The 23,384-nt window shown below is 48.3% G+C and overlaps 1 protein-coding gene across 2 annotated transcripts in view; it reads left to right on the top strand.

Annotated features, from left to right (window-relative positions):
• Positions 1–4,035: 4,035 nt before the first annotated feature.
• The window catches only part of FAM178B (family with sequence similarity 178 member B), a 66,673-nt gene continuing 47,324 nt past the window's right edge, over positions 4,036–23,384 (top strand). For both annotated transcript variants that reach the window (XM_008700427.2, XM_040623551.1), the window contains exon 1: positions 4,036–4,192. The gene's annotated coding sequence lies outside the window, so the exon portion shown is untranslated. The remainder of the gene's footprint in view (positions 4,193–23,384) is intronic.

Here is a 23,384-nt window from a genome sequence, read left to right as displayed (position 1 = left end):
CACTTAAGAGATGTTTGTGGAGATCAAATGATTCCGGTGACGGTGCGGGCTGTTTTTCCTTCTGGCAGCTTCTGGCACCAGGGTCTCTACCCGTTTTTGTCCAGAGCTGTTGCTGCCGTGATTCCCGCCTCCGGTGGCCTCACTGAGACAGGCGTGTTGAGGAAAGGCTGACAGGCCGCCTGCGTGGAGGGCCCCCCACCCACCCCCGACCTCATTCCTCTGCCTTCGCAGCTGCCCGCCAGCCCAGCAGCTGTCCTTCCTGCGCACGGGCCTCCTGAGCAACCTTTACCTGCACCCCCGCGACTGCCCCGTGGCCCTGCTCCAGTGGCTCTTCCAGGTGAGGAGCACGGACCTGCCACTAGGTGGCGGGAGCACGCTGGCCGAACAGCCCGGGCAGGGCCGTGGCGCGGGGGGCGGGGTGGGGGGGGAATGGGCCCGCCCCATTTCTGGCTTTGGGTGCTGCCGGGTGTGTCCCTGCCCGGGCAGAAGGGGGGGGCAGTCTAGAATGCCCCCGTCATCACGGAGTTCAGGGACCAGCCCCTGGTCTCCCTCCACCCCCCCACCCCCTGCACCACCAGAGCGTGTGCCTCTCGCGGTGTTGCCTGTACCGCCGCTCCCTGCTACTCAACAGGTGCTTGCATCGCGTCCAGACTCCCAACGCACAGGTCCGGGCCCCGCAGCGCCCTTGGAAGTGTGAGGGCCCTCATGAATTTACAGCTGGGTGTGTGCCCAGGTGTTTGAGCGTTTGCCTCTCTCCGTGGAGTCGGAGGGTGCCTGGAAAAGTAGAACAGCAGCTCTGCCTTCCCCTTTCTTCTCTTCCCCTGGCGGCTGGAACATTTTGGCTTGGGGCAACATGCATTCTGCGCTGGGGCTTAAAACCTCCACCCTGAGAAAGGCAAGCCAGCAGGGATAGCCAGGGACCAACTGCTGTCATCTGAATGCAAGGCATGAGGATGCTGGCCTTGGCCCCCACCCAGGGCCATCCTTGCCTGGGGACCAGCAGGTCACCAGTTCCAGCTGGTGTCATTCCTGCCAGTTGGGAGCTGGACCCCAGCTGTAAATTAGAGCCACCATGCAGGGTGGATTGTTCTAGGAACTCCTCAGCCTGGACAGACTGGCTGCCTTCCAGAAAAGGCCCTCCTGCTCTCTCCTCTCCCTTCTGGGATCCTTCCCATCGTGCCCCTCTCTGCCCCAGAGGAAAAAGACACCCTCAGCTCCTGGGGCCCTAGAGTGTGGCTTCTGCCCTCGCCCCTCCCCCGGGCCCAACGGGACTGGCAGGCCGGGAACAGGGAACAGTGCAGCCATTCTTCTCTGCCCCTAGTCAGTGCAGTTTCTCTCTGCTCCTTGCACAGTATATAGCCAAATGCACAATCAGGCATTGGGAGGCACAAAGAGCCCATCTGAGACGTCGCCCACAGAGGGTCCTTGTGTGACCCTGACACAGCATGGAGTGCCTTCCCTGTCAGCCCCAGAGCAGCGGGTGAGCCCCGCTCTTATCCCACCTCTGTCACCTCAGCAGGGGGCCGTAGAAGAGAGGACCCAGCCCCCAGGCCAGACAGACACTAGGTGTGAGTTCTAGCTCCGCCACTACTACCCTGTGACCTTGGACGAGTTGTTGAATGTCAGCTCTGTGCCTCAGTTTCTTACTTTGTAAACTGGGACCGACAGTCTCAGGTGAAGACTAAGTGAAGAATTCCTGTGACCTGCCTTGTCCTTATGGTCCCACCACAGCTCTGCCCAGGGCCCAGACATCATCGGGAGGGGATGATGTTAGTGCAGAGGCTCTGGCTCTCCATCTTCGGGAAGGAGAAACAAAAGCTCCCGCTCCCCTCACAGCTGAAGCCAGATAAGTGAAAGGGGTGCATTTGGCCTTGGGAGCCTTCTGGGCAAGACTCTGCCCAACGTCTTTGTCTCCGGAGGGGGAAGGAGGAGCAGGGCAGCTGAGGTCTTACGGGCCTTAGCAGGGTGGCCTCTGCTATTTCACTGTGGAGGTTTCGCCACTTGGAATATGTACTCCTACAGAAACAGTAGCATTCATTCATTCCTTCATTCATTCCCAGGAATGGGTTGAGTTCCTGCTACAGGGTAAGCTCTAGGGATAGAAAGATCTTGGAAATGGTGTCCCAGGTGAATGCACAGAATGCGGCCGTGGTGCTCAGCCCATTTCAGAGCCTCACACTGTTAGTGGGGAGTATGGTTGGAAGAAGGCAGAACTCCACGGGGGCTCCCTGAAGCCGTCGGTGGCATTCTCCTAAAGGTGAAGGCGTGGTTCCTGGGATCCGAGGGCAGGGATTTGGCTGGGCCTCGGGAAGAGCTGGAACCAGGGTGGGGAAGGTGTAGGGTCCCAAGACAGGCCTCAGTTTCTCTCTATTCACCAGGCTCCATGGCCAAGTTAATTCCCAGGAAGGAGAGTCTTACTGGCCCAACAGCGGTTAAGTGACACCCCCCCCCCCAAGTCCAATCAAAAGCAGCTGGGTGAGTAGGGTCACAGAGCTGCTGGGGCCTCATGTATATGCCTAGGGTTGATCTGAGAGCTAGGGGATAGGACAGCTAGGCAGATTTCTCCAACCCCACTCAATCAACTGTTTTTTGGGCAAGGACATCCTGAGTTCCCATGGAGCCTAGATCCTACTGCCCACCACCCCTCCTCCTTCTAGTGGAGTGCACGGTGGCCAGTGGGTGCATAGGCTTTGCCTTAATGCTCACGAATTACTGAGCTCGTCACTGGAACCTTCATGTGTACCTCAAGCAAGATGAGCCTTGCTGGGGAGAGCGGACAAAAGCTGGTAGCGTATGCTGTCAATAAATGTATATTCTTGTTGGAAAATGATAAGCATGAAGAAGTTACAAGAAGCTTTGAGAGGAAGAGGAAGGCAGAGTTCTGGTATCACAGGCCGGATCCTTGGGAAGATGACTGTGAAACTTGGTTTCCCTGAGGTTCCCTGGGGAGGGCTCCCAAGAGCCACACCTCCAGCAGAGGGAGAGCAGCTGGGAGAAGGAGAAGCTAAGTGGCAGAGCAGATTCAGGGGGCCCCAGCCAGTTCTGCAGGGTGCTCTGGAGTGGGGTGACCCTTTAGAGTTGTCCCAGTGGAGCCTTTGGACTCCAGCGTCGGCCCTGCCAGTTATCAGACTAAGGCTGCACTTGGAGAACAGGTGTGACCTTGAGTGAGACACTCCCTCCCTGCAAGGTCAATGCCCAGAGAGGGACTTGGTCAGGGCTCTCAGCAAGCAACAACCCCAGCCCCTGGGGATGAGAGCTTCAGGCCTGAAGAGGGGATGTGCCCAGACTGTCCGCCACAGCGGGCTTTGCCCCAGCACCCTCAGAAGGACGGCATCACATGCAGCATGGCTGGCCACGGGCAGGATCAGAGCTGTCAAGGCGCTGCCCCACCTCCGAGGCCTGGCCTCATCTGTGGGTCCCCAGGCTGGATGGCCCTGGTGGGGAGGGTGCTCTCCCATTGTTCATCTCCATGTCATGTTCTCTCCACATTTCAAATCCCCAGCTTATGGCCCTCAGACTCAAGGAGCATTCGGGTAAGGATCCCAGTGAGTTTGAGTCACATGGGTGACCTTGCACCTACCCACCAGGTTATCTGAGGATCCGTACTCAGTACTAAGTCCTTCCCAGAGCCAGTGGCCTATAAGTTAAGTCAGTGACCTGGAAATGATGTAAGGATCATGGAGAGTAGCTGGCTTGTCCTTATCCAGCTGAGTGTACTTAGTGCTTTCGAGCTGCGTCTCCTCCTCACACTGGCCCCTGCCCTGGAGGGGCATGGCTGTGGCCACGGGGAGTGAGGGGCACAAGGACCAAGACTCTCATACGGGGAGCAGACAGAGTAGGAGATTTCAAGTCACATACGCCTGGGATTGAATCCTGGCTTTGCTGCTTACTGGCTGTGTGACCCTGGGGAAGTTGCTTGACCCCTCTGAGCATGATTTCCTCATCTGTAAAATATCAATAATGTCAATATCCTTCTACCATGTGGACTTGTGAGGGTTAAATGGGATTATGTAATATGAATTAATAAAGGTTTACTACCCTTATACCATAATGTTATTATACCAGCTAACCTAAACTGCTTCTTTTTTTTTTTTTTCGTCCTCCTAGCTGCTGACATGGCCTCCAGAAACTTCTTCAGGAGCCTTTAGTCTCCTATGGGATCTCAGCGTGGATGGGCTCTTCCATCAGTCTGGTCAGTACTAGGGAGCAGGGTGGAGGCTTGAGCCCTGAGTATCCAAGCTCGAGAGCGTACATAGTACACAGCTCTCAGCAGCCTTGGAGCCCAGCGTGCAGGAGAGGGGCGGGGGGGGGGGGGACATTGCATCACCACGACATGGAGACATCAGGCCATCTTTGGCTCTGGCTCCGGCATTAGTAAAAAGCTGAGCCAACAGGCTCCTTGGCACTTTGATCTGGCTTCAGATCCATATCACTGTGGCCAAGTCCAGGCTGACCTCACAGACTCTTGGGATCCCAGAACAGTCTGGAAGGTGAGTTTTCTGGATTTAAGGGGATAGCTTGCCTCTAAGCTCTTCCTGAAAGCCCCAGTTTGCTTGGGAGGGTTTCAGGGACATCTGCATCAAATCAGGGAAGCTCCTTGCGTTGGAGTCACGAAGGGGAAGGGCCTTGAAGCTGTGCCGCCACCAGCCGTCCCCCTTGGCTCCTAGGACATCGGAGGAGCCCCTCAGTTTTGTCTGGGCAAAAATAAGAGCCTTGAGTCTATACCTTGGTCCTGGCATCGAAGGGGTGATTCAAGTCACCTTTATCCTTGAGGATGTTTAGAGTCCCACAGAGCAATCAGTTTTCCCTTTAGTGGCTGTGCCCTTCCCAGGCTGGTCTCATTTGGTACCTGAACCTAGACTTTTGGGCACCAAAAAATATCATGTAGCCAGTGGAAAGGTGCTTACGGCAGACAGGGAGAGGGATTCACAGGTGTCCAGGCCCCACCTCGCCCACAGCTGTAATCTGCCCACATTCCCCACGAAAATGCGAAAGCACGTCGCTTGGAAGACCAAAGTTATAGACCCATGAGGCACCACCCAGCCCCTGCCCCACCAGCCCTTCGGATTTCTGCTTTTGTGTCTCTTGTACTTCAGGAGTTGGCTGAGCTGAGGCCCATCTGTCAAATGAGAGCATTCCAGACTCCTCCTGCTCCCCCCTCCCCCACCCTCCGCCCCCCATCTGCACGCTGGGACCCTTGTAACTGAGGTCTTCTGAATGGCACCAGTCCCGGCCTCCCCACCCTTTTCATAACCTCTGCCCCTGCGGCCTGGGCTGCCCTTTCTTGAGCCTCTGGGGCCTCCTCTGCGGCATGCCTGCCCTTTTGGGGAACAGAGGCCGGCCTTGTCCTGCTCCTCTCCTCCATGCAGTGGTATGCATCTCCTCCCGCAGGGGCAGAGGGGCGTCCCACTCGTCTTTGCTTCTTGCCACATTGTCCCTATTTGCCTTCCGTCGGGAGGGCCAGGAACCTGCCCTGGAGTTCCCAGACAGTTCGGCTCTGGCTCCAGAGCATTTCTCCTGGCATCACCTGAGAGCCCAGCCTAGGCTTCTCTTTCTCTCCCATTGGAATAGAGACTGGCCTAGAGAATTCCATGCCCAAGGTCGGGATCTTGGCTGATTTGGGGAAAGTCAAAGGCCAGGTCCGCAAAAGAACCTAAAGCAGGGACTTAAACATTTGTACACATACATTCAGAGTAGCAGTAGTCACGATAGCCAAAAGGTGGAAGTAACCCAAATGTCACTGAAAGATGAGTGGATAAACAAAACGTGGTATACACACGCAGCAAAATACTGTTCAGTGTTAAAAAGAAGGGAAATTCGGACACATGTTGCAACATGGGTGGACTTTGAGGACCTTACGCTCAATGAATAAGCCAGACACAAAAGGACAAATGCTTTCCACTTATGGGAAATACCTACAGGTGTCAAATTCTTAGAGACGGAAGGTAGAATGGTGGTTGCCAGGACCCAGGAGAAGAGACAATGGAGAGTTAGTGTGTAATGGGCACGGAGTTTCAGTTTGGGAGGATGAGAAAGTTCTGGAGATGGACGGTGGAGACGGTTGCCCAACCATGGGAGTGTACTTAACACCACTGAACTGCGCACTTCAAGATGTTAAGGTGGAAAACTTTGTGTTATGTGCTTTTTCCCGTAATTAAAAATAAACAAGTTTAGAGACAAGAACTAGGTACCAGCAGAGAATCTACCAAAAGCTGGAACTAAAAATCAACCACCAGTTCAAGAAGCACGTGCAAGGTTAAGTTAGAGCGAGGAGTGATGTAAAAGGAAGTCATGCTGCTCGGGATTTGTTAGCAACTTGCGGTGCTCCGTGTGTCCCTGTCCTCTGTGGGACACAGCCCCCTGGGGCAGAACCTTGAGCTGCCTTCCGTCCCGTTTGGAACTATGATTGCTGCATGTGTTTTCAGGTTGCCTGGCCTTTCTCTTTTGTAAAATGGGGAGATTTGCATGTGTGTACATTTCCATTCCTCCTAGAGTCTGTGGTGAGTGGCTCTTTTTCCCAGACTATCCTGGGGAGTGTTTTACACTCTCACCTATATCCCAACATGCCTCCCAAGTAAAGGGACAGCTGAGGCGGGCCCAGGCTTCAGAGCGGACTGTTAGAGGTGCACTCTGGGTACTGGGGCTGAGGGCCGAACAGAGTTCAGGTCCAGGGGTCACTGGGGTTTTGGGGTATGGTGGATACTGTTTTCCTAGATTGAGAAGAAGCACAGGTCACCGGTTAAAAGCTCCTTGGTGAGCTTGGAGAATGGGATATTTCAGAACACTGACATTTTTCACTACAGGGGGTGTTTATGCATTTATTTAGAAAACATCCATTGAGTGTGTCCTGTACTCGCTAGCTTGCTAGATGGCAGAGGGAGCTGCAGAGATGCACAAGGTGTGGTTCCTGCCCTCAGAAGGCTGACAGCCACGTGGGAGGGGACGAAATGCACAATTACAACAGGAGATGGACACAGACACGACACTGTGGGAATTCCAAGGAGAGGAAGATTCCTTCTAGCCAAATGGGGTTGGGAGTGCAGGGAGGCTGGAGACAGGGAGGGCTTTGTAGAAGAGAGGGCAGTTGACTCATCTCTCAAAAGATGTATAAGGCAGGGATTGTGAACTCACTTGCCTGTGGGGACCAAGTGAATCCATGACTAGAGTAAGCTCTTGTCCGAAGAGGCTAGTAGGTCTGTTCTTGCCAGATCTCCCCGTTTTCAAGAGAAGCCGTGTTTTAGTTGGGATGTACTTTGACTCTAAGTAACAATTAAGAGAATTAAGTACCCGATTAAGAGAAGTTTATTATCTCGCATGACAAGAAATCCAGAAGCGGGGGGTTCTATGGTACGTTCAGCAGATCTGCAGTATCAGGGCTCGGGCTTGGCTTCTGGATTTCGCTTCTCACTACTACTCCTCACAGTTGCAAAATGGCTGCCATAGCTCCAAGCATCATCATGTTCTCATGACACAGCAGTTCAAGGCAGAAAGAAGGGTGGAGGAGACCAGGTCATTCCTTCTCGTACTTTTGTCTCTTTTTATCAAGACACTCCATTTTGTTTCGTTAGACAGAACTGTGTAACAGGCTTTGGAGGACACTTGCCGTGTTTTCTGACTGTCTGGAACTCTTTGAACACCCTGACTATGTTTGAAGAATTTTTAGTCTCATGATCCTACCCCTCCAGGGTAGAATTCTGGAGACTCACTCTTCCAGCCTCCTATTAAATATTTGAATTTTTAGTTTTGGAATTTCCAGTTAGTTCTGTATAATATTTTTTATAGTTTCTATTTCTCTATTTTTTATAATTTCTATTCATTCAACATGAGCATATTTTCATTTCCCACTTTGAGCATAGCTGTAATAGCTGCTTTAAAATCGTTGTCTGTTATTGTAACATCTGGATCATCTAATTCATTAACATGGAAAAATAAGTATGAAAGTGAACAATTATTTAGAATGAGTAGAGAAACCATACTGAATACTGTACCTTGGGAAGTTCACGTCCCCTTCTCCTGGATATCTTTAAGGGTTTTCCCAGAAATGTTCATGTAGAAATGCCCACTGGTTGTAGCCTGGCTTCCCTACCTAACCTAGAACATTCACAGGGGGCTGTGCACGGGAGGGCCCCAGAGCTTAAGCTTCATAGGCTTTTTAGTCAATTGGCTTCTGACACGTAATAAATTGTTTTCTGTTCAAACAGTGAGAGCTTCTCTCTGTTGCCTGTGGCTCGGAGTTCTGACTGCTCCGATAGCCACCCCAGGCCAGTCCGTGCGGAGATAAGTGGGGTGACATGGTTCATCCACTGAGGCGGACTGGGTTCCCTTAACGGGGAGGAAGGGGAGCATGGCTGCTGTCTCAGCAGCCAGCAGAATCTGCCTTAGCCGGAATACCGACATTTATGTGAAATCTCCTCCTGGTAACTAATTCAGTTACAAGACCAAAGCCCCAACCCCCACTGTGAACCCATCTGCAGCCTATATTCAACAGTCGATGGAATACAGCTCCACTGGTTTGCAGCCCTGGGGGTAGGATTCAGGTGTGGAGAGATGCAAGGGTAGCAGGAAACAGTGGGAACAAAGACAAGGAGGAGGGGAGAGTAGGACTTCCTTCAAGGGGGCAGAGTAGGGGATAAAACTGGACGTTTGGGGCCAAATCTTGGAGGACAGTGGGGACCATTGTAGGCACAGTGAAGCTTTATTAATATTTATTAAGACTAGTACAGAATTGGAGTTGTTTAGATGTAATTCACACACCATGTAATTCACCCTTCTAAAGTGTATGATTCAATATGATTCATAGAGTTGCTCAACCATCACCACTATCTAATAATTCCAGGACATTTTCATCACCCTAGGAAAAAACCTCATACCCATCAGTGGTCACTTCCCACCCCCACTCCTCCTAGCCCCTGGCAACCCCTAATGTGCGTTCCGTCTCCATGAACTTGCTTATTCTGGACATTTCATATACATGGAATTATACAATATGCGACCTTTGGGGTTTTTTTAAAGATTTTATTTATTTGAGAGAGAAGGAGCAAAAGAGAGAGAATGAGCAGTGGAGGCAGAGAGAGAGGGAGAAGCAGACTCTCCTCCGAGCAGGGAGCCCGATGTGGGGTTCTATCCCAGCACCCTGGGATCACAACCTGAGCGGAAGGCAGACGCCCAACCGACTGAGCCACCTGCGTGCCCCAATATGCAACCTTTTGTATCTGGCTTCTTTCACTTAGCATAATGTTTGCAAGGTTCATGCACCTTGTAGCATGTATTAGTTCTCCATTCTTTTTTATGGCTGAATAATATTCCATTGTATGGATATACCATGTTTTATCCATTCATCCGTTGATGGACACTTGGGTTGTTTCCACTTTTTGGCTATTGAGAATAATGCTACTATAAACATTTGCACACAGGTGTTTATGGGGGCATATGTTTTCCATTCTCTTGGTTATATTCTTAATAGTGAAATTGCTGGATCATATGGTGACTGTATAGTTAATTTTTTGAAGGACTGTCAAACTATTTTCTGAAGTGGCTGCATCCTTTTACATTCCCACGAGCAATGTATGAGGCTTCCAGTTTCTTCACACCCTTGCCAACATTTGTTATTGTCCATCTTTTAATAGCCAAGCTAGTGGGTGTTAAGTGGTATCTTGTGGTTTGGATTTACATTTCTCTAATGACCAGGGATGTTCAGCATTTGTTCATGTACTTAGTGGCCATTTGTATATTTCTCTGGGGAAACATCTATTCAAGTGCTTTGCCCATTTTTTGATCGGGTTGTTGGGTTCTTTTTGTTGTTGTTGTTGAGTTGCAGGAGTTCTTCATATACTCTGGATACAAGACCCTTACCAGATATGTGATTTGCAGATAATTTCTCCCGTTCTGTGGTTTATCTTTTCACCCTCTTCATGGTGGACTTTGATGCATAAGGTTTTGTTTTGTTTTGTTTTGTTTTGCTTTTAAGTAGGCTCCACATTGGGTGCCCCTGATGCACAAGTTTTAAATTTTGATAAAGTCAAATTTATCTATTTTTTTTCTATTGTTGCCTGTGCTTTTGGTGTTAAACAGAGCACCATTTCCTAGTCCTAGGTCATGAATATTTTTCCCTTATATTTCTTTCTGGAAGTTTTATAGTTTTAGCTCTTGCATTTAGCTCTTTGGTCCATGTTGAGTTGGTTTTATATATGGTGTGAGATAGGAGTCCAGCTTCATTCCTTTGCGTGTGGATATCCACTTGCCGAAAAGCACTATTTGTTGAAAAGACTATTCTTTCTCCATTGAGTTGGCATTCTTGTTGAAAATCAATTGACCATAAATGTATGAGTTTATTTCTGGATTCTCAGTTCTAGTCCATTGATTTTTTTAAAATATTTTATTAATTTATTTGAGAGAGAGAACACAAGCACAGAGGGAGAGGGAGAAGCAGACTCCCTGCTGAGCAGAGAGCCCCACGTGGAGCTCGATCCCAGGACCGTGGGATCATGACCTGAGCCAAAGGCAGACACTCAACCAACTGAGCCACCCAGGTGCCCCATTCCATTGATTTATATATCTTTATGCCAGTACCCCCAAATTCCTCTTTTTCTTTTTGAGAAAGAGAGAGAGAGAGCATAAGCTGGGATAGGAGGGACAGAAGGAGAAAGGGAATCTTTTTTTTTTTTCTGTTTAGAATGCAAGTTTCTTTTTTTAATTTAAATTCAATTAGCCAACATATAGTACATCATTAGTTTTTGATGTAATGTTCAGTGACTCATTAGTTGCGTATAACACTCAGTGCTCATCATATCACATGTCCTCCTTAATGCCCATCACCCAATTACCCCATCCCCCCACCCAGGGAGAGAAAATCTTAAGCAGGCTCCATGCTCAGTATGGAGCCCAAAGTGGGGCTCGATCTCACTATCCTGAGATCATGACCTGAGCCAAAATCAAGTCGGACACTTAACCAGCTGAGCCACCCAGGTACCCAGTACCCCAAATTCTTGATCACTGCAGCTTGCTGTATTGAAATTGGGAGTGTGAGTCTTCCAGCTTTGCTCTTTTCAAAATTATTTTGGCTATTCTTGGTCTCTTGTATTTCCATATTAATTTTAGGATGGTTTATCAACCTCGCAAAAATGACAGCTGGGCTTTAGATAGTGATTGTGTTGAATCTGTAGATAACTTTGAGTATTACTCCCACCTAATAATATTGTGTCTTCCAATCCATGAATATGGGATATCTTTCCATTTACTTAGATCTTCTTTCATTTCTTCCAACACTGCTTTGTGGTTTTTGGTGTGCGAGTCTTATATTTATTTTGTTAAATTTATTCCTAAGTATTTTATTATTTTTGATGTTATTATAAATGGAATTATTTTCTTCATTTTCTTTTCAGAGCGTTCCTGGTAGAAAGAGAACAGATTTTTGTATACCGACCTTGTATTCTGCAACCTTGCTGAACTCGTTTATTAGCCCTAATCATTTTTTTAATGGCAGAATTTGGTTTTGAAAGCAAACATGGTCTTGTGCAACTAATTGCTTGAAAGAAGTGACCTCATGTTTCTTTAACAAACATGCTTTGGCTGTGCCAATGTAGGACTGGCCAGTAAGTCTGCCAAGCACACTGAGTAGGCAGCAGTGCCTGGAGAAAAGGAGCTCCATCAATGAGATCAAAACACTTTAGAGAAGGAGCAGAACATGCGTAGGTTCTGTCCTGTTAGCTTCCAAGACAGTGCTGTTCATTCTTACCTACCCATTCCGTTCCCTACCAGCTTCTATAATATTTGTGTAGGAGGGGAAGAATATAACAAAATGAAATGACCCTGGCCAGTACATTCTTTGGATATTTTTTAAGTGGGTGAGAAATTTAGTTCTCAGAACAAATTCGTTTCATTTTCATGAGCAGTATCTTTGGACACTTTGTTCTTCCTCACGTGGTCACCATGCTTTTTCCCTTTGTCCCTGGGGCTTCCATTATTATAGTCATTGGGGCTTTGGGGCTCTCTGGGACAGGCCTCTGTTTTGTGGGTCACTTTCTTTTCTTATTTGTATTCTGTCTCCCTCCTTCTCTACCCTCCTTCCTTATTCACCCTTGGATAATATTTATAAGATTGCTGCTTGTAAAAAGAATAAAACAAAACAAAGACCAATAACCTCACTAGCTAGGTAACCCCTATGTTATCTTAAAGTATTCTATGTATCAGGTGCGGAAAATTCAAATACTAGAGACAGGTGCAAAATGAAAAATGAAAGCCTCCCTGCCCACCCACTCCCCATGGCCACTTCCTCTCCCCAAATAGTCATTATTAAGAGTCATTATTTCTTGTGATGATTTCCAGGAGCAAAAGCTACATAATACATATACGATCCACAATCCATATAATCCATGTTTTTGTATTTATGGATTTATTTACACCATATTTCTTCCAACACTTTGGTATTCATCTGAAGTTACCACCAGTGGAGAGTTAATCTAGGACTTTCCCAGCTCTCTCCCCTGGATGCCAGGAGAGGCCACATCCTACATAGCACAGGTCAGACAGGATTTTCTAGATGGGGGTCGCCAGGGTGGAGGACCCTTGAGGTGGGACGAGCCATCAGGTGCAAAAAGAAAACATTTAACACCTATATTTACATTTTAGCCCATCTTTTTTTTTTTTAAGTTTTATTGAGGGTGTGTAATTGACATACATTAACCTGTACACATTTAAAGCAGGCAGTTTATACACTTGACATATGTGTATATCTATAAAACTGTCAGCATCAGGATAACGATGTCCGTTGCCTTCATAGTTTTCTTGTGCCTCTTCGTAATTAATTTATTCTCCTTCCCCTTTTGTCTGTAGGAAACCGCTAATCTACTTTCTGTCACTACGGATCAGTTTTGCATTCTCTAGAATTTTATACAAATGGAATCACACAGCAGGTACCCCTTTGGGGGGGTCTGGCTTCTTTAACTCAGGATAATTATTTTGAAATCCATCGATGTTGTTGTGTGTATCAGTACTTTATTCCTTTTCATAGCTGAGTACTATTTCATTGTATGGATATCCTATCCCTACTAACGACATTTTGGGTTTTGTATTGTTTTTCAGTTTGGGGGCTATTAAAATCTGCTCTAAACATTCTTAAGCAGGTCTTCGTGTATACATCTGCTTTCTTTCCCCTTGGGGTAAATATCTATGAGTGGGTAGGCTGGGTCGTATGGTAAATGCTTAAGGGTTTTTTTTTTTAAGCTTATTTATTTTTTCTTTAGTAATCTCTGCACCCAGTGTGGGGCTTGAACTCTTCCAACTGAGCCAGCCAGGTGCACCTATTGCTATTTTCTAGTTGGTGCTTTTAGTGTCATATTTAAGAAATATTTGTGAAGGGACACCTGGGTGGCTCAGTTCGTTAAGCATCTGCCTTCGGCTCAGGTCATGATCCCAGGGTCCTGGGATCAAGTCCTGCATGAGGCTCCTTGCTCAGTGGGGAGCCTGCTTCTCCCTCTGCCTGTCGCTCCCCCTGCTTACGTTCTCTGTCTCTCTCTGACAAATAAATAAAATCTTTAAAAAATATATTTGTGAAACTTGGGTCCCTGAGACCTTGTTTTCTTCTAGAAATTTCATAATTGAATTTCATAACTTACAATTTTTATAATTAAATTAAGTTTTATAATTTATAATTAGCCTTACATTTTTAGGTCAGTGGTCCATTAATTTTTATTGACGGTATAAGGTTAAGGTTAACTTCTTTACATATGGCTATCCAGCTGTTCCAACACATTTGTTGAAAAGATTATCCTTACGGAATTGAATTACATTAGTACCTTTACCAGAAATCAATCGATCATATATGTGTGGGTGTATTTCTGGACTCTAGTATGTTTCATTGGTTTATATGTCTAATTTTACCCCCCCATCCTAATTACTTTAACTCTGTAAGTGTGAAAATCATTAGTTTAAATCCTTCACCTTTGTGGGGTGCCTGGGTGGCTCAGTCAGTTGGACATCCAGCTCTTGATTTTGGCTAAGGTCATAATCTCAGGGCTGTGGGATCAAGCCCTGTGTGGGGCTCCCTGCTCAGTACGAAGTCTTCTTGGGATTCTTTCTCTCCCTCTCCCTCTGCCCCTCTTCCCCTTTCTTGCATGCGCACGCACATGCGCGCGCTCTCTCTCTCTCTGAAATAAGTGAATACATCTTTTTAAAAAAATCCTTCAACTTTGTTCTTCTTTCTCAAACTTGTATTGACTATTCTAGGTCCTTTGCATTCTCATATAAATTTTCAATATAAATTTTTCATATAAATTTCAAATTTTCAATTCCTTGTCATTTTCTACCAAAAAAAAAATCTGCCTGAATTTTTATTGGGATTTCACTGAATCTATGGATCAATTTGGGGCCAATTGACGTGCTTCACAATATTAAGCCCTCCAATCCATGTGCATTGGACATCTTTCCTTTTATTTAGATCTTTAGTTTCCTTCAACATTTTGGTGTACAAGTCTTACAATTCTTTTGCTAAATTTATTCCTAAGTATTTTATTCTTTTTGATACTATTGTAAAATGAATTGTTTTCTTGGGATGCCTGGGTGGCTCAGTTGGTTAAGCGTCTCCCTTCGGCTCAGGTCGTGATTCCAGGATCAAGTCCCGCGTCAGGCTCCTTGCTCAGTGGGGAGCCTGCTTCTCCCTCTGGCTGCTGCCCCCCTGCTTGTGCTCTCTGACAAATAATTAAATAAAATCTTTTTAAAAATGAATTGTTTTCGGGGCACCTGGGTGGCAAAACGGTTACGTGTCTGCCTTCGGCTCAGGGCGTGATCCTGGCGTTATGGGATCGAGCCCCACATCAGGCTCCTCCGCTAGGAGCCTGCTTCTTCCTGTCCCACTCCCCCTGCTTGTGTTCCCTCTCTCACTGGCTGTCTCTATCTCTGTCAAATAAATAAGTAAAATCTTTTTTAAAAAATGAATTGTTTTCTTAATTTCATTTTCAAATTGTTCATTGATCGTGTACTGATATATCATTGATTTTTGCATATTGATCTTGTATTCTCTAACCTTGATAAACCCCTACTTTATCGAGATTTTTATCAGGAATGGATGTTAGATTTTGAGATGATTATGTGGTTTTTTTTCCTTCAGTCCCTTAATATGGTGATTACATTGACTGAGTTTTGAATGTTTATTCGTCCTTGCATTCTGGAATAAATCCTACTTGGTCTTGATGTACTAACTTTGTATGTGTGGTTGGATTCAATCTGGTAGCTTTTTGTTGAGGACTCCCAACATTTATGTTCACAAAGAATATTAGTCTGTAGTTTTCTTTTTCTGGTTTTGGTGTCAGAGTAATACTGGCTTCATGGAATGTGTTAGGAAGTATTCCCTCTTCTTCAAAATTCTGGAAGAGTTTGTGTAGAACTGATACTATTTCTTCCTTAAATTTTTGGTAAAATCAGCCAGTTGAGCCATCTGGGCCTTGAGTTTTCTTTTCTTTTTTTCTTTTTTCTTTTCTTTTCTTTTTTCTTTTCTTTTCTTTTCTTTACTTTTCTTTTCTTTTCTTTCTTTCTTTCTTTCTTTCTTTCTTTCTTTCTTTCTTTCTCCCTTTCTTTCTTTCTTTCTTTCTTTCTTTCTTTCTTTCTTTCAGATTTTATTTATTTATTTGACAGAGCACAAGCAGGGGGAGCAGGAGAGGGAGAAGCAGGCTCCCCACTGAGCAGGTAGCCTGATGTGGGACTCGATCCCAGGACCCCAGGATCATGACCTGAGCTGAAGGCAGATGCTTAACCAGTGAGCCACCCAGGTGCCCCTGGGCCTTGAGTTTTCTTTATGGAAAGATTTTTAATTACAAATCCAGTTATTAAAAATAGATATATGGGTATTTTTATTATCTGTTTCTTCTCGAGTGAGCTCTGTTAGTTTGTGTCCATTTCACCTAAGTTGTCAAATGTATCAGTATAGGTTTGTTCATAATAGTCCCTTATTATCTTTTTAATGTCTGTTGGATCAGTGATGATGACTTCCTTCTCATTCTGATACTGGTCATTTGTGTTTCTTTCTTCTTCAGTCAGATCATTTGGGTTTCAGGTTTATCAACGTTAATGATCCCAAAAAACCAGCTTTTGGTTTCACTGATTTTTCTTAGACTTTGTCTGTGTTCTGTTTTAGTGATTTCTGTTCTTACCTTCATTTCCTTTCAAATTCTGCTTGTTTGGGGTTTGATCTGATCTATTTCCCCCAGTATTTTAAGGTGGAAACTTAAATCGTAGTAGCTCATCTTCTTTTGCGTGTGTCAAAAGTAGCCCATCTTCTTTCTTCTTCTTTTTTTTTTTTTTAGACTTTATTTTTACGTAATCTCCACACCCAGCGTGGGGCTCAAACTCACAACCATGAGATCAAGAGTTGCATGCTCCACTGATATGGAGCCAGCCAGGGGCCCCACCGCTCATCTTTTTTAAATTTACTTTTTAACATGTTATATCACATACATGGCATTTTAGCATCGAGGTACATTTGTTGAGCTTATAAACGTATATTTGTTAGAGGTATAAATTTTAAAACTTTTAAGGATGGCTGTGCACCATCAAAAAAGTTCTGGAGAGCAGCAGAAGCATTCTTTGATTGGAGCTGCAGGCTGATGCCTTACTGGGAGTTTTGACATATTGTGGGAACATGGGGATGCATGATGGGTGACAGAGCATAGGATGGGGTGGACGGAGTGGAGACAGGATGTCTGACAGTCGCTCCCTTGGGAAGAACCCTACAGCAGCCTAGAGCAGCGTCAGGGCACAGATGGAGCTCGGCAGTCCGACTGCCAGAGTCCTCCACCGGGTGGCCAGCACTGAGCACTCGGGATTGTTTTCAGAGTTGGCAGTAATAACATAGGTGAAGCACTGGCTGTAGAGCGGACACTCAAAATTTGATAGCTATTATCAAAGCAAAAAATGTATTTCTTTATGACTCAGAGATCATTAGATAAACCAAAGGAGCTAAGCAGCGCAAATACGCAGCTCCCTCTTCTTAATTCCGCTAGCTCTGTTTTGGCCATTCTTCTCTCACTCTATTCTCAGATGATGGGTTTTTGTTTTTCTTTTTCTTTTCTCAGATGGTTTTTAAGCAGTCGAAAATCCCTTAGGCTATCTATTCAGTTGACACTTTCTGTCCTTCACTGTCTTACTAGGAGTTGTCCTCACCTCCTCCCCTGACCTGCCTCAGGAGAGTCTCCTGCTGGGGTGTTCGGAGCAACAGAGCCTCCTCAGCCTCCCAGAGTAGAGGCCCTGCCTGCGAACAGCTGCCCCCGGGGGCTCCACACAGCCTGGGCTCCAGTGTCCCGTGGTAGCAGCGGCAGCCACCCACATACAAGGAGCACCTCTGTGCGGGGCCCAGGGCCCAACCCTCTGTTCACGTGGGGGTGACCTTCCCTCCTGACTTCACAGGGCAGGTGCTTCTATCCCCGGCCAAGGAGGCAAGCTGGGATCCAGCTGCACTCTTAATCCCCACACTGGTACTGCGAGCACACGGTGCAGACCCAAATGAGCGGGCAAACCCCGTGAGGACCACCCTGGAGAGACCATCCCCCAGCCCCCTCAGAGCTGTCATTTGCTGGGCCCGGCCCCTTCCAAGTCTCCAGTTTGAACGCAACAATAACAGTAATTCAACTTCAGAATTGATCGTCATTTTAAAAACATATTACTGTCTGTTATAATAATAAAAGTCGTTTCCTTGAAAATAATAGCTCACGTTTCTAGAGAGCTCGTGCCAGGCCCCGAGCGCAGGGCCTGGCCTATCTCATTTAATCGCCCCAGCAAAATCCTCCACGTAGATACTGTTATTTTCCCCTTTTCGCAGATAATCGGGGGGCTGGAAAGCCCAAGCTTCACACGATTTGTGTGACCCACAGTCTCGTAGGTGGGGGGCCGGACCCCCGGTTCCAGCTCACTGTATCTTCTCTGTCTTGCTGTGCTGCAGAGCACAGGGACTGTTTGCTGGTCTTCGTTTTACCTTCTCTTGAGTTCCTGGCGGCTACAGGAACCGGTCCACAGTAGACGCGGGTGGTATTTGTTGCACGTGCGGCGGAGCGTCGGGGAACGTGTGCTTTGCCGACAGCAAGACATCGGCATTTTTCTCCACCGGATCCCATGCAGTGGGTGGATGGTGGCGCTGCCAGACGTGGTGTCTGGCCATCCGAGGTCAGAATGCGGGATCCGCAGGCCCTGCGGGGACACCTGTGTGCGATACCCCAGCCCAGCCGGCCTCTCCCTCGTGTCCCTTCCTTCTGGAGCATGTGCCTCCGGACCCGCCTCTCTGTCCGACCACCGGTACAGCCGGGGTCGTGCGGGGCTGCTCCGTGGCCGCTGCCGAGGCCCAGGTGGATCAGCTCCTCCAACACACTGATGACAGCGCCTGCCACGGACTTTTAAAGCTCCCAGGTGATTCTAATGTCCAGCCAGGCTGAGAAAGTGCCAGATGATGAGGACTTTGGCCAAGTGCCTAAACCTCCCTCACTAATACGGTGAGCACTTCTTCATGTTTGTCTTTCAGACCCTGATCAAAAATCTCTGTGGCTCCCCTAGGGCTCAGCCTCTAGCTTCCAGTTTTCCGTTGGGTCTGAGCTTTAAAAAGGACCGAAGCTGGGGTCCTGCCCTCTGAGATTGGCTTGGAGTACAGCCTGGGCAGGGGCGTTTTAAAACCGCCCCAGATGATTCCAGTAAACAGTGGGGCTGAGGACCTCTGGGCTCCTGCACCTCGGGAGCAAGGCTGAGAGCCGTGGGTGTGTGGGGAGCTGGGGCTGCCTTCCGTGGGTTCCTCCGCACACCCATTCCACCCCAATCATCCGCCAGAGCACAGGCTGGGTCCCTGTGTGCTGTTCTGGAGCAAGGGGCATGGCTGTCATTAGCTCAGTGGTTTCCCAATGTGGCTGCATTTTAGAATCCCTAGAGATTTCCTTTTTAATTCTAGAGCCCAAGCCAGGCTAATTAAGCCACAGTAGTGGGGGGCAGGGGGGACAGGTGGCAGTAACTTGTGAAGCTGCTCCCTAAGAGATTCCAGAATGTGCAGACAAGTCTGAGAACTACCGCATTCGGTTCTCAGCTGGGTCCTTGATCCAGAATGCAGCGAACACCAAATCCCTTAGACTGTGGGGATGTGCGGCCCATGCTGCTGTGTGGGGAGGGAGACCTTTTCCTCTGCTTCCTTTTCTTAAGAGTTCTTTGTTGTTTAAAGATTTATTAATTTAAGAGAAAGAGAGAGAGCACGAACGGGAGGGGCAGAGGGAGAGGGAGAATCCCAAGCCGACTCCATGCTGAGCACAGAGCCCAACACGGGGTTCGATCCCACAACCCAGAGATCAGACCTGAGCTGAAGCCATGAGTCGGATGCTCACCCTACTTGCCACCCAGGTGCCCCAGTCGTTGTTGTTGTTTTAGAACAGTTTTAGGCTTACAGAATATTTGATCAGAAAGCAGTTTCCATATTACTCCCCTGCCTGCCAGCACCCCCCACCACACACTGGTTTCTTCTACTGACGTCCTGCATGTGTATGGTGTTTTGTTAGGATTGACGAGGCACTATTGATACATTACCATTAATTGAAAGCTATTGTTAATTTATTTTATTTTTTAAAAGATTTTATTTATTTATTTGACAGAGAGAGAGACAGCCAGCGAGAGAGGGAGCACAAGCAGGGGGAGTGGGAGAGGAAGAAGCAGGCTCCCAGTGGAGGAGCCCGACGTGGGGCTCGATCCCAGAACGCTGGGATCACGCCCTGAGCCGAAGGCAGATGCTTAACGACTGAGCCACTCAGGCGCCCCTGAAAGCTATTGTTTAAATTAGGGTTCACTCTGGAGCACCTGGGTGGCTCAGTCAGTCAAGCGTCCAACTCTTGATTTCAGCTCAGTCATGATCTCAGGGTCCTGGGATCGAGCCCCGTGGGCGCTGGGCTCTGTGCTCAGTGGAGTCTGCTTCTGCCTCTGCTCCCACCCCGCTCTCTCACCCTCAAATAAGTAAATAAATCTAAAAAAAAAATCAGTGTTCACTCTTTGTGTTGTACGTTCTGTGGGTTTCGGTAAATGGGTGACGTGTGGCTATCACTGCTGTATAATACAGAGTAGTCTCGCTGCTCTGAACATCCTCTGTGCTCCCGTGTTCATTCCTCCCCCTCTCCATCCAAACCCCTGGGAACCCCTGATCTCTCTCTGGTCTCTAGAGTTTGCCTTTTCCAGAACGTCATCTAGCTGGAATCATACAGCATGTAACCTTTTCAGACTGTCTCCTTTCACTTAGCAATACATATTGGAGGTAGTTCTCTGTGCCCTTTCGTGGCTTCATAGCTTCTTTCTTTTTGCCACGCAGTAGTAAGCCATTGTCTAGAGGGACCACAGTTTGTTTAGCCGTTCACCTCCCGAAGCACATTTTGTAGCTTCCAGTTTTTGACAATGATGAGGAAAGCTGCCGTAAACATTCATGTGCGGCTTTTTGTGTGGGTGCACATTTTCAGTTCATTTGGGTAAATACCAAGGAGCACAATTGCTGGATTGTGTGGTAAGAGTATGTTTAGTTTTGTAACAAACCGCCAGACAGTCCTCCAAAAGGGCTCTTGCGCATTCCCACCAACAGTGAGTGAGAGTTCCCGTTGCTCCGCGTCCTTGTCAGCATTTGGTATTTTTTGTTTCATTTTAGGTAGAGATCAGGAATATTCCAGAAACCTCAGGTTCAGAAATCCAAAGTGAGAGAAATCCTGGTGGGCCACGTATTCAGGGACGTTACTGGGAAGCTCTTGGTAGAGTCTAAATCGGACTCTGAGTTTTGCTTTTTAAGTGTGAGAGGGTGGTTTGCTCCTACCTTCCTGAGTCATACTGAGGGGGCCTTGCATCATTAAAAATAACCCAGTAATGCATCCTGAGGTAGGAAAGTGAGGAAGTGGTTGCCTGGAGTCAAGACATGACAGCTGGGCCTCTGGCAGCCATCCTGGACCATGAGGTGATCTTGAGAAGGTGAGGCACATGCCGAGAAGGGCAGAGCAGAAGACAGGCACCCAAGATCCCACAGGTCCATCAGGTCCCTGCACCAGTGTGGCCCACCTGCTTCCAGACTTTTTCATCAAAGAGAATAGAATTTTAGCTTATTTAAGCCGAGGTAGATTTTTTGTTTTGTTTCTGGTCTTTTTGTTATTTGCAGCAGAACCTAGTTCTTACAGCTATGGTGGTGTGGTGGTTTGGCACAATGTGAGTCTGTCCTACACACTGGGGGCCAGGTGTGCTCAACGGTGTTGGGTGACCAAGCAGTGGTGTCAGTTACAGAGGGCAGGAGAGAGGAGAGGTGGCCTGGGGACGGCATCACCTACCCTACACCACCCTGACTCCCATGAATAAAAGGACCGGGGGCCGGCAGGGACTCTGTGGGGGGAGGGGAACTCTGTGGGGGGTGTGGATGGGTGCTCTGTGTGTGTGTGTGTGTGTGTGTATGGATGGGTGCTGTGTGTGGTAAGTATGGGTGGGATGCGTGTGTGTGATATGTGAGTGTGTATTGATGAGTGTTGTGCGTGTCATGATATGTGCAGTGTGTGGGTGTGTGGTGTGTGGGTATGTTTGTGTTGGATGAGTGGTTTCTGCGTCTGTGGTATGTGTGGTGTGCGTACAGATGGGTGGTGTGTGCACAGTGTGGGTGTAGTATAGGTGTGCAGAAGTGCGTGTGTGGACGGGTGGTGTGTGTGTCTGTAGTACATGGTGGGCATGTATAGGTGTGCCTGTGTGTGTGTGGTGGGTGGATATGGGGGTGCATGTGTGTGTGAGGGTGTGTGTGGTGGGTGGGTATGGGGGTGCATATGCATGTGTGAGGGTGCGTGTGGTGGGTGGATATGGGGGTGCATGTGTGTGTGTGAGGGTGTGTGTGGTGGGTGGATATGGGGGTGCATATGTGTGTGTGAGGGTGTGTGTGGTGGGTGGGTATGTGGGTGTATGTCTGTGTGAGGGTGTGTGTGGTGGGTGGGTATGTGGGTGTATGTCTGTGTGAGGGTGTGTGTGGTGGGTGGGTATGTGGGTGTATGTGTGTGTGAGGGTGTGTGTGGTGGGTGGATATGGGGGTGCATATGCGTGTATGAGGGTGCGTGGATATGGGGATGCATGTGTGTGTGAGGGTGTGTGTGTGTGGTCGGTGGATATGGGGGTGCATGTGTGTGTGAGGGTGTGTGTGTGTGGTCGGTGGATATGGGGATGCATGTGTGTGTGAGGGTGTGTGTGTGGTGGGTGGATATGGGGGTGCATGTGTGTGCGGGGGGGTGGGGGTACAGGCGGGATTATAGCCTGGCAGGCAGGAGGCTGTGGAGGCGCCGAAGGGAGGGCCTTAGCTCAGAGTGAGCAGGTGGGAAAGGGAAAATGAAGGGTCAGTGGGATGGGTTGCATGGCAGAGAAGGAACAAAAGGAAGCCTGGAAACAATGTGGGTAGAGCGTTCTGGAGAAAGAACCCTTGGCGATGAGAGGCAAGAAGAGCGAGTGGGTCAGGGCTTATCCAGGCCCTGGGCGTGTAGTTGCCTGTGGTGAGGCAGCATCAGACTGGGGAGAATGCCAGGCTCCTTCCCATGCTCGCGCTGTAGTTGGGTGATAAGATGTGCATGTTTTTAAAATACGGACTTGACGGAATTTTGTGTTTTTACCATATACATGGATCACATCACTCCATCCTCCTGAGACCAGTTGCTTCCTTGCCCCAGTCTGCAGGGTGGGTGTGGAGTGGGCAGGGGGGGTCCAAGGACCCGAGGGGGTCCCACAGGACCAGCCAAGAGGGTTGTTGGCTTCGTGCAGGATAGAAATCACAGCGAGCCAGGAGGAAGTGAGAGCAGAGTTTATCCAATAGCATCAGCGATAGAGCACAGCGGACGGGGTGTGCGGGAGAGGAGAGTGAGTCTCCCCTTTGCTTGGGGTCTGGGCTTTTCGTTGAGGACGGTGCACGTGTCCTCTCAGGCACCCAGGAACTGGTCAGAACAAGGACAAGGGTCCAGGTGTCCTCCACAAGTCACTTATGCCCAGGAGCCAGGGGGTTTTGGCCTCAAGATGTCTAAGGGCAGGGGTCTGGAATACGAACCCGAGGACCCACCTAGTCCCTCCTTGGGTGTTATCGACCGTGCCGGAAACCTCCAAAGAAGTCATGCACTCCTTGACCTTTACAGTTAGGACGTACGTTATTTGTACTCTAAGGCGTGTGCAAGGTGGGGTACAGGTCCTAGCAAGAACAGAAGCAGGGACAGGAGCAAAAAGCAGTTCTTTCCCCATCTCAAGTGGGTCCCCTTCCCTCTTTCTGCCCTTATCCTCCCTGCCCTGGGCCTCACACCCCTCCAACACCCGGGGCTCCTGGCTGGGCCCAAAAAACAAGAAATGGCAGCCCGGCCTCAGGGTGCACCCAGAGCTCCTCCTTCTGTCTCTGGCTGCCTCCC

This window comes from Ursus maritimus, unplaced genomic scaffold (genome assembly GCF_017311325.1).
Source record: "Ursus maritimus isolate PB19 unplaced genomic scaffold, ASM1731132v1 scaffold_6, whole genome shotgun sequence".
In the NCBI taxonomy this organism is placed as follows: domain Eukaryota; kingdom Metazoa; phylum Chordata; class Mammalia; order Carnivora; family Ursidae; genus Ursus; species Ursus maritimus.
Note: the sequence above shows the minus strand (reverse complement) of the source record. Positions and strands in the feature narration are given on the sequence as shown.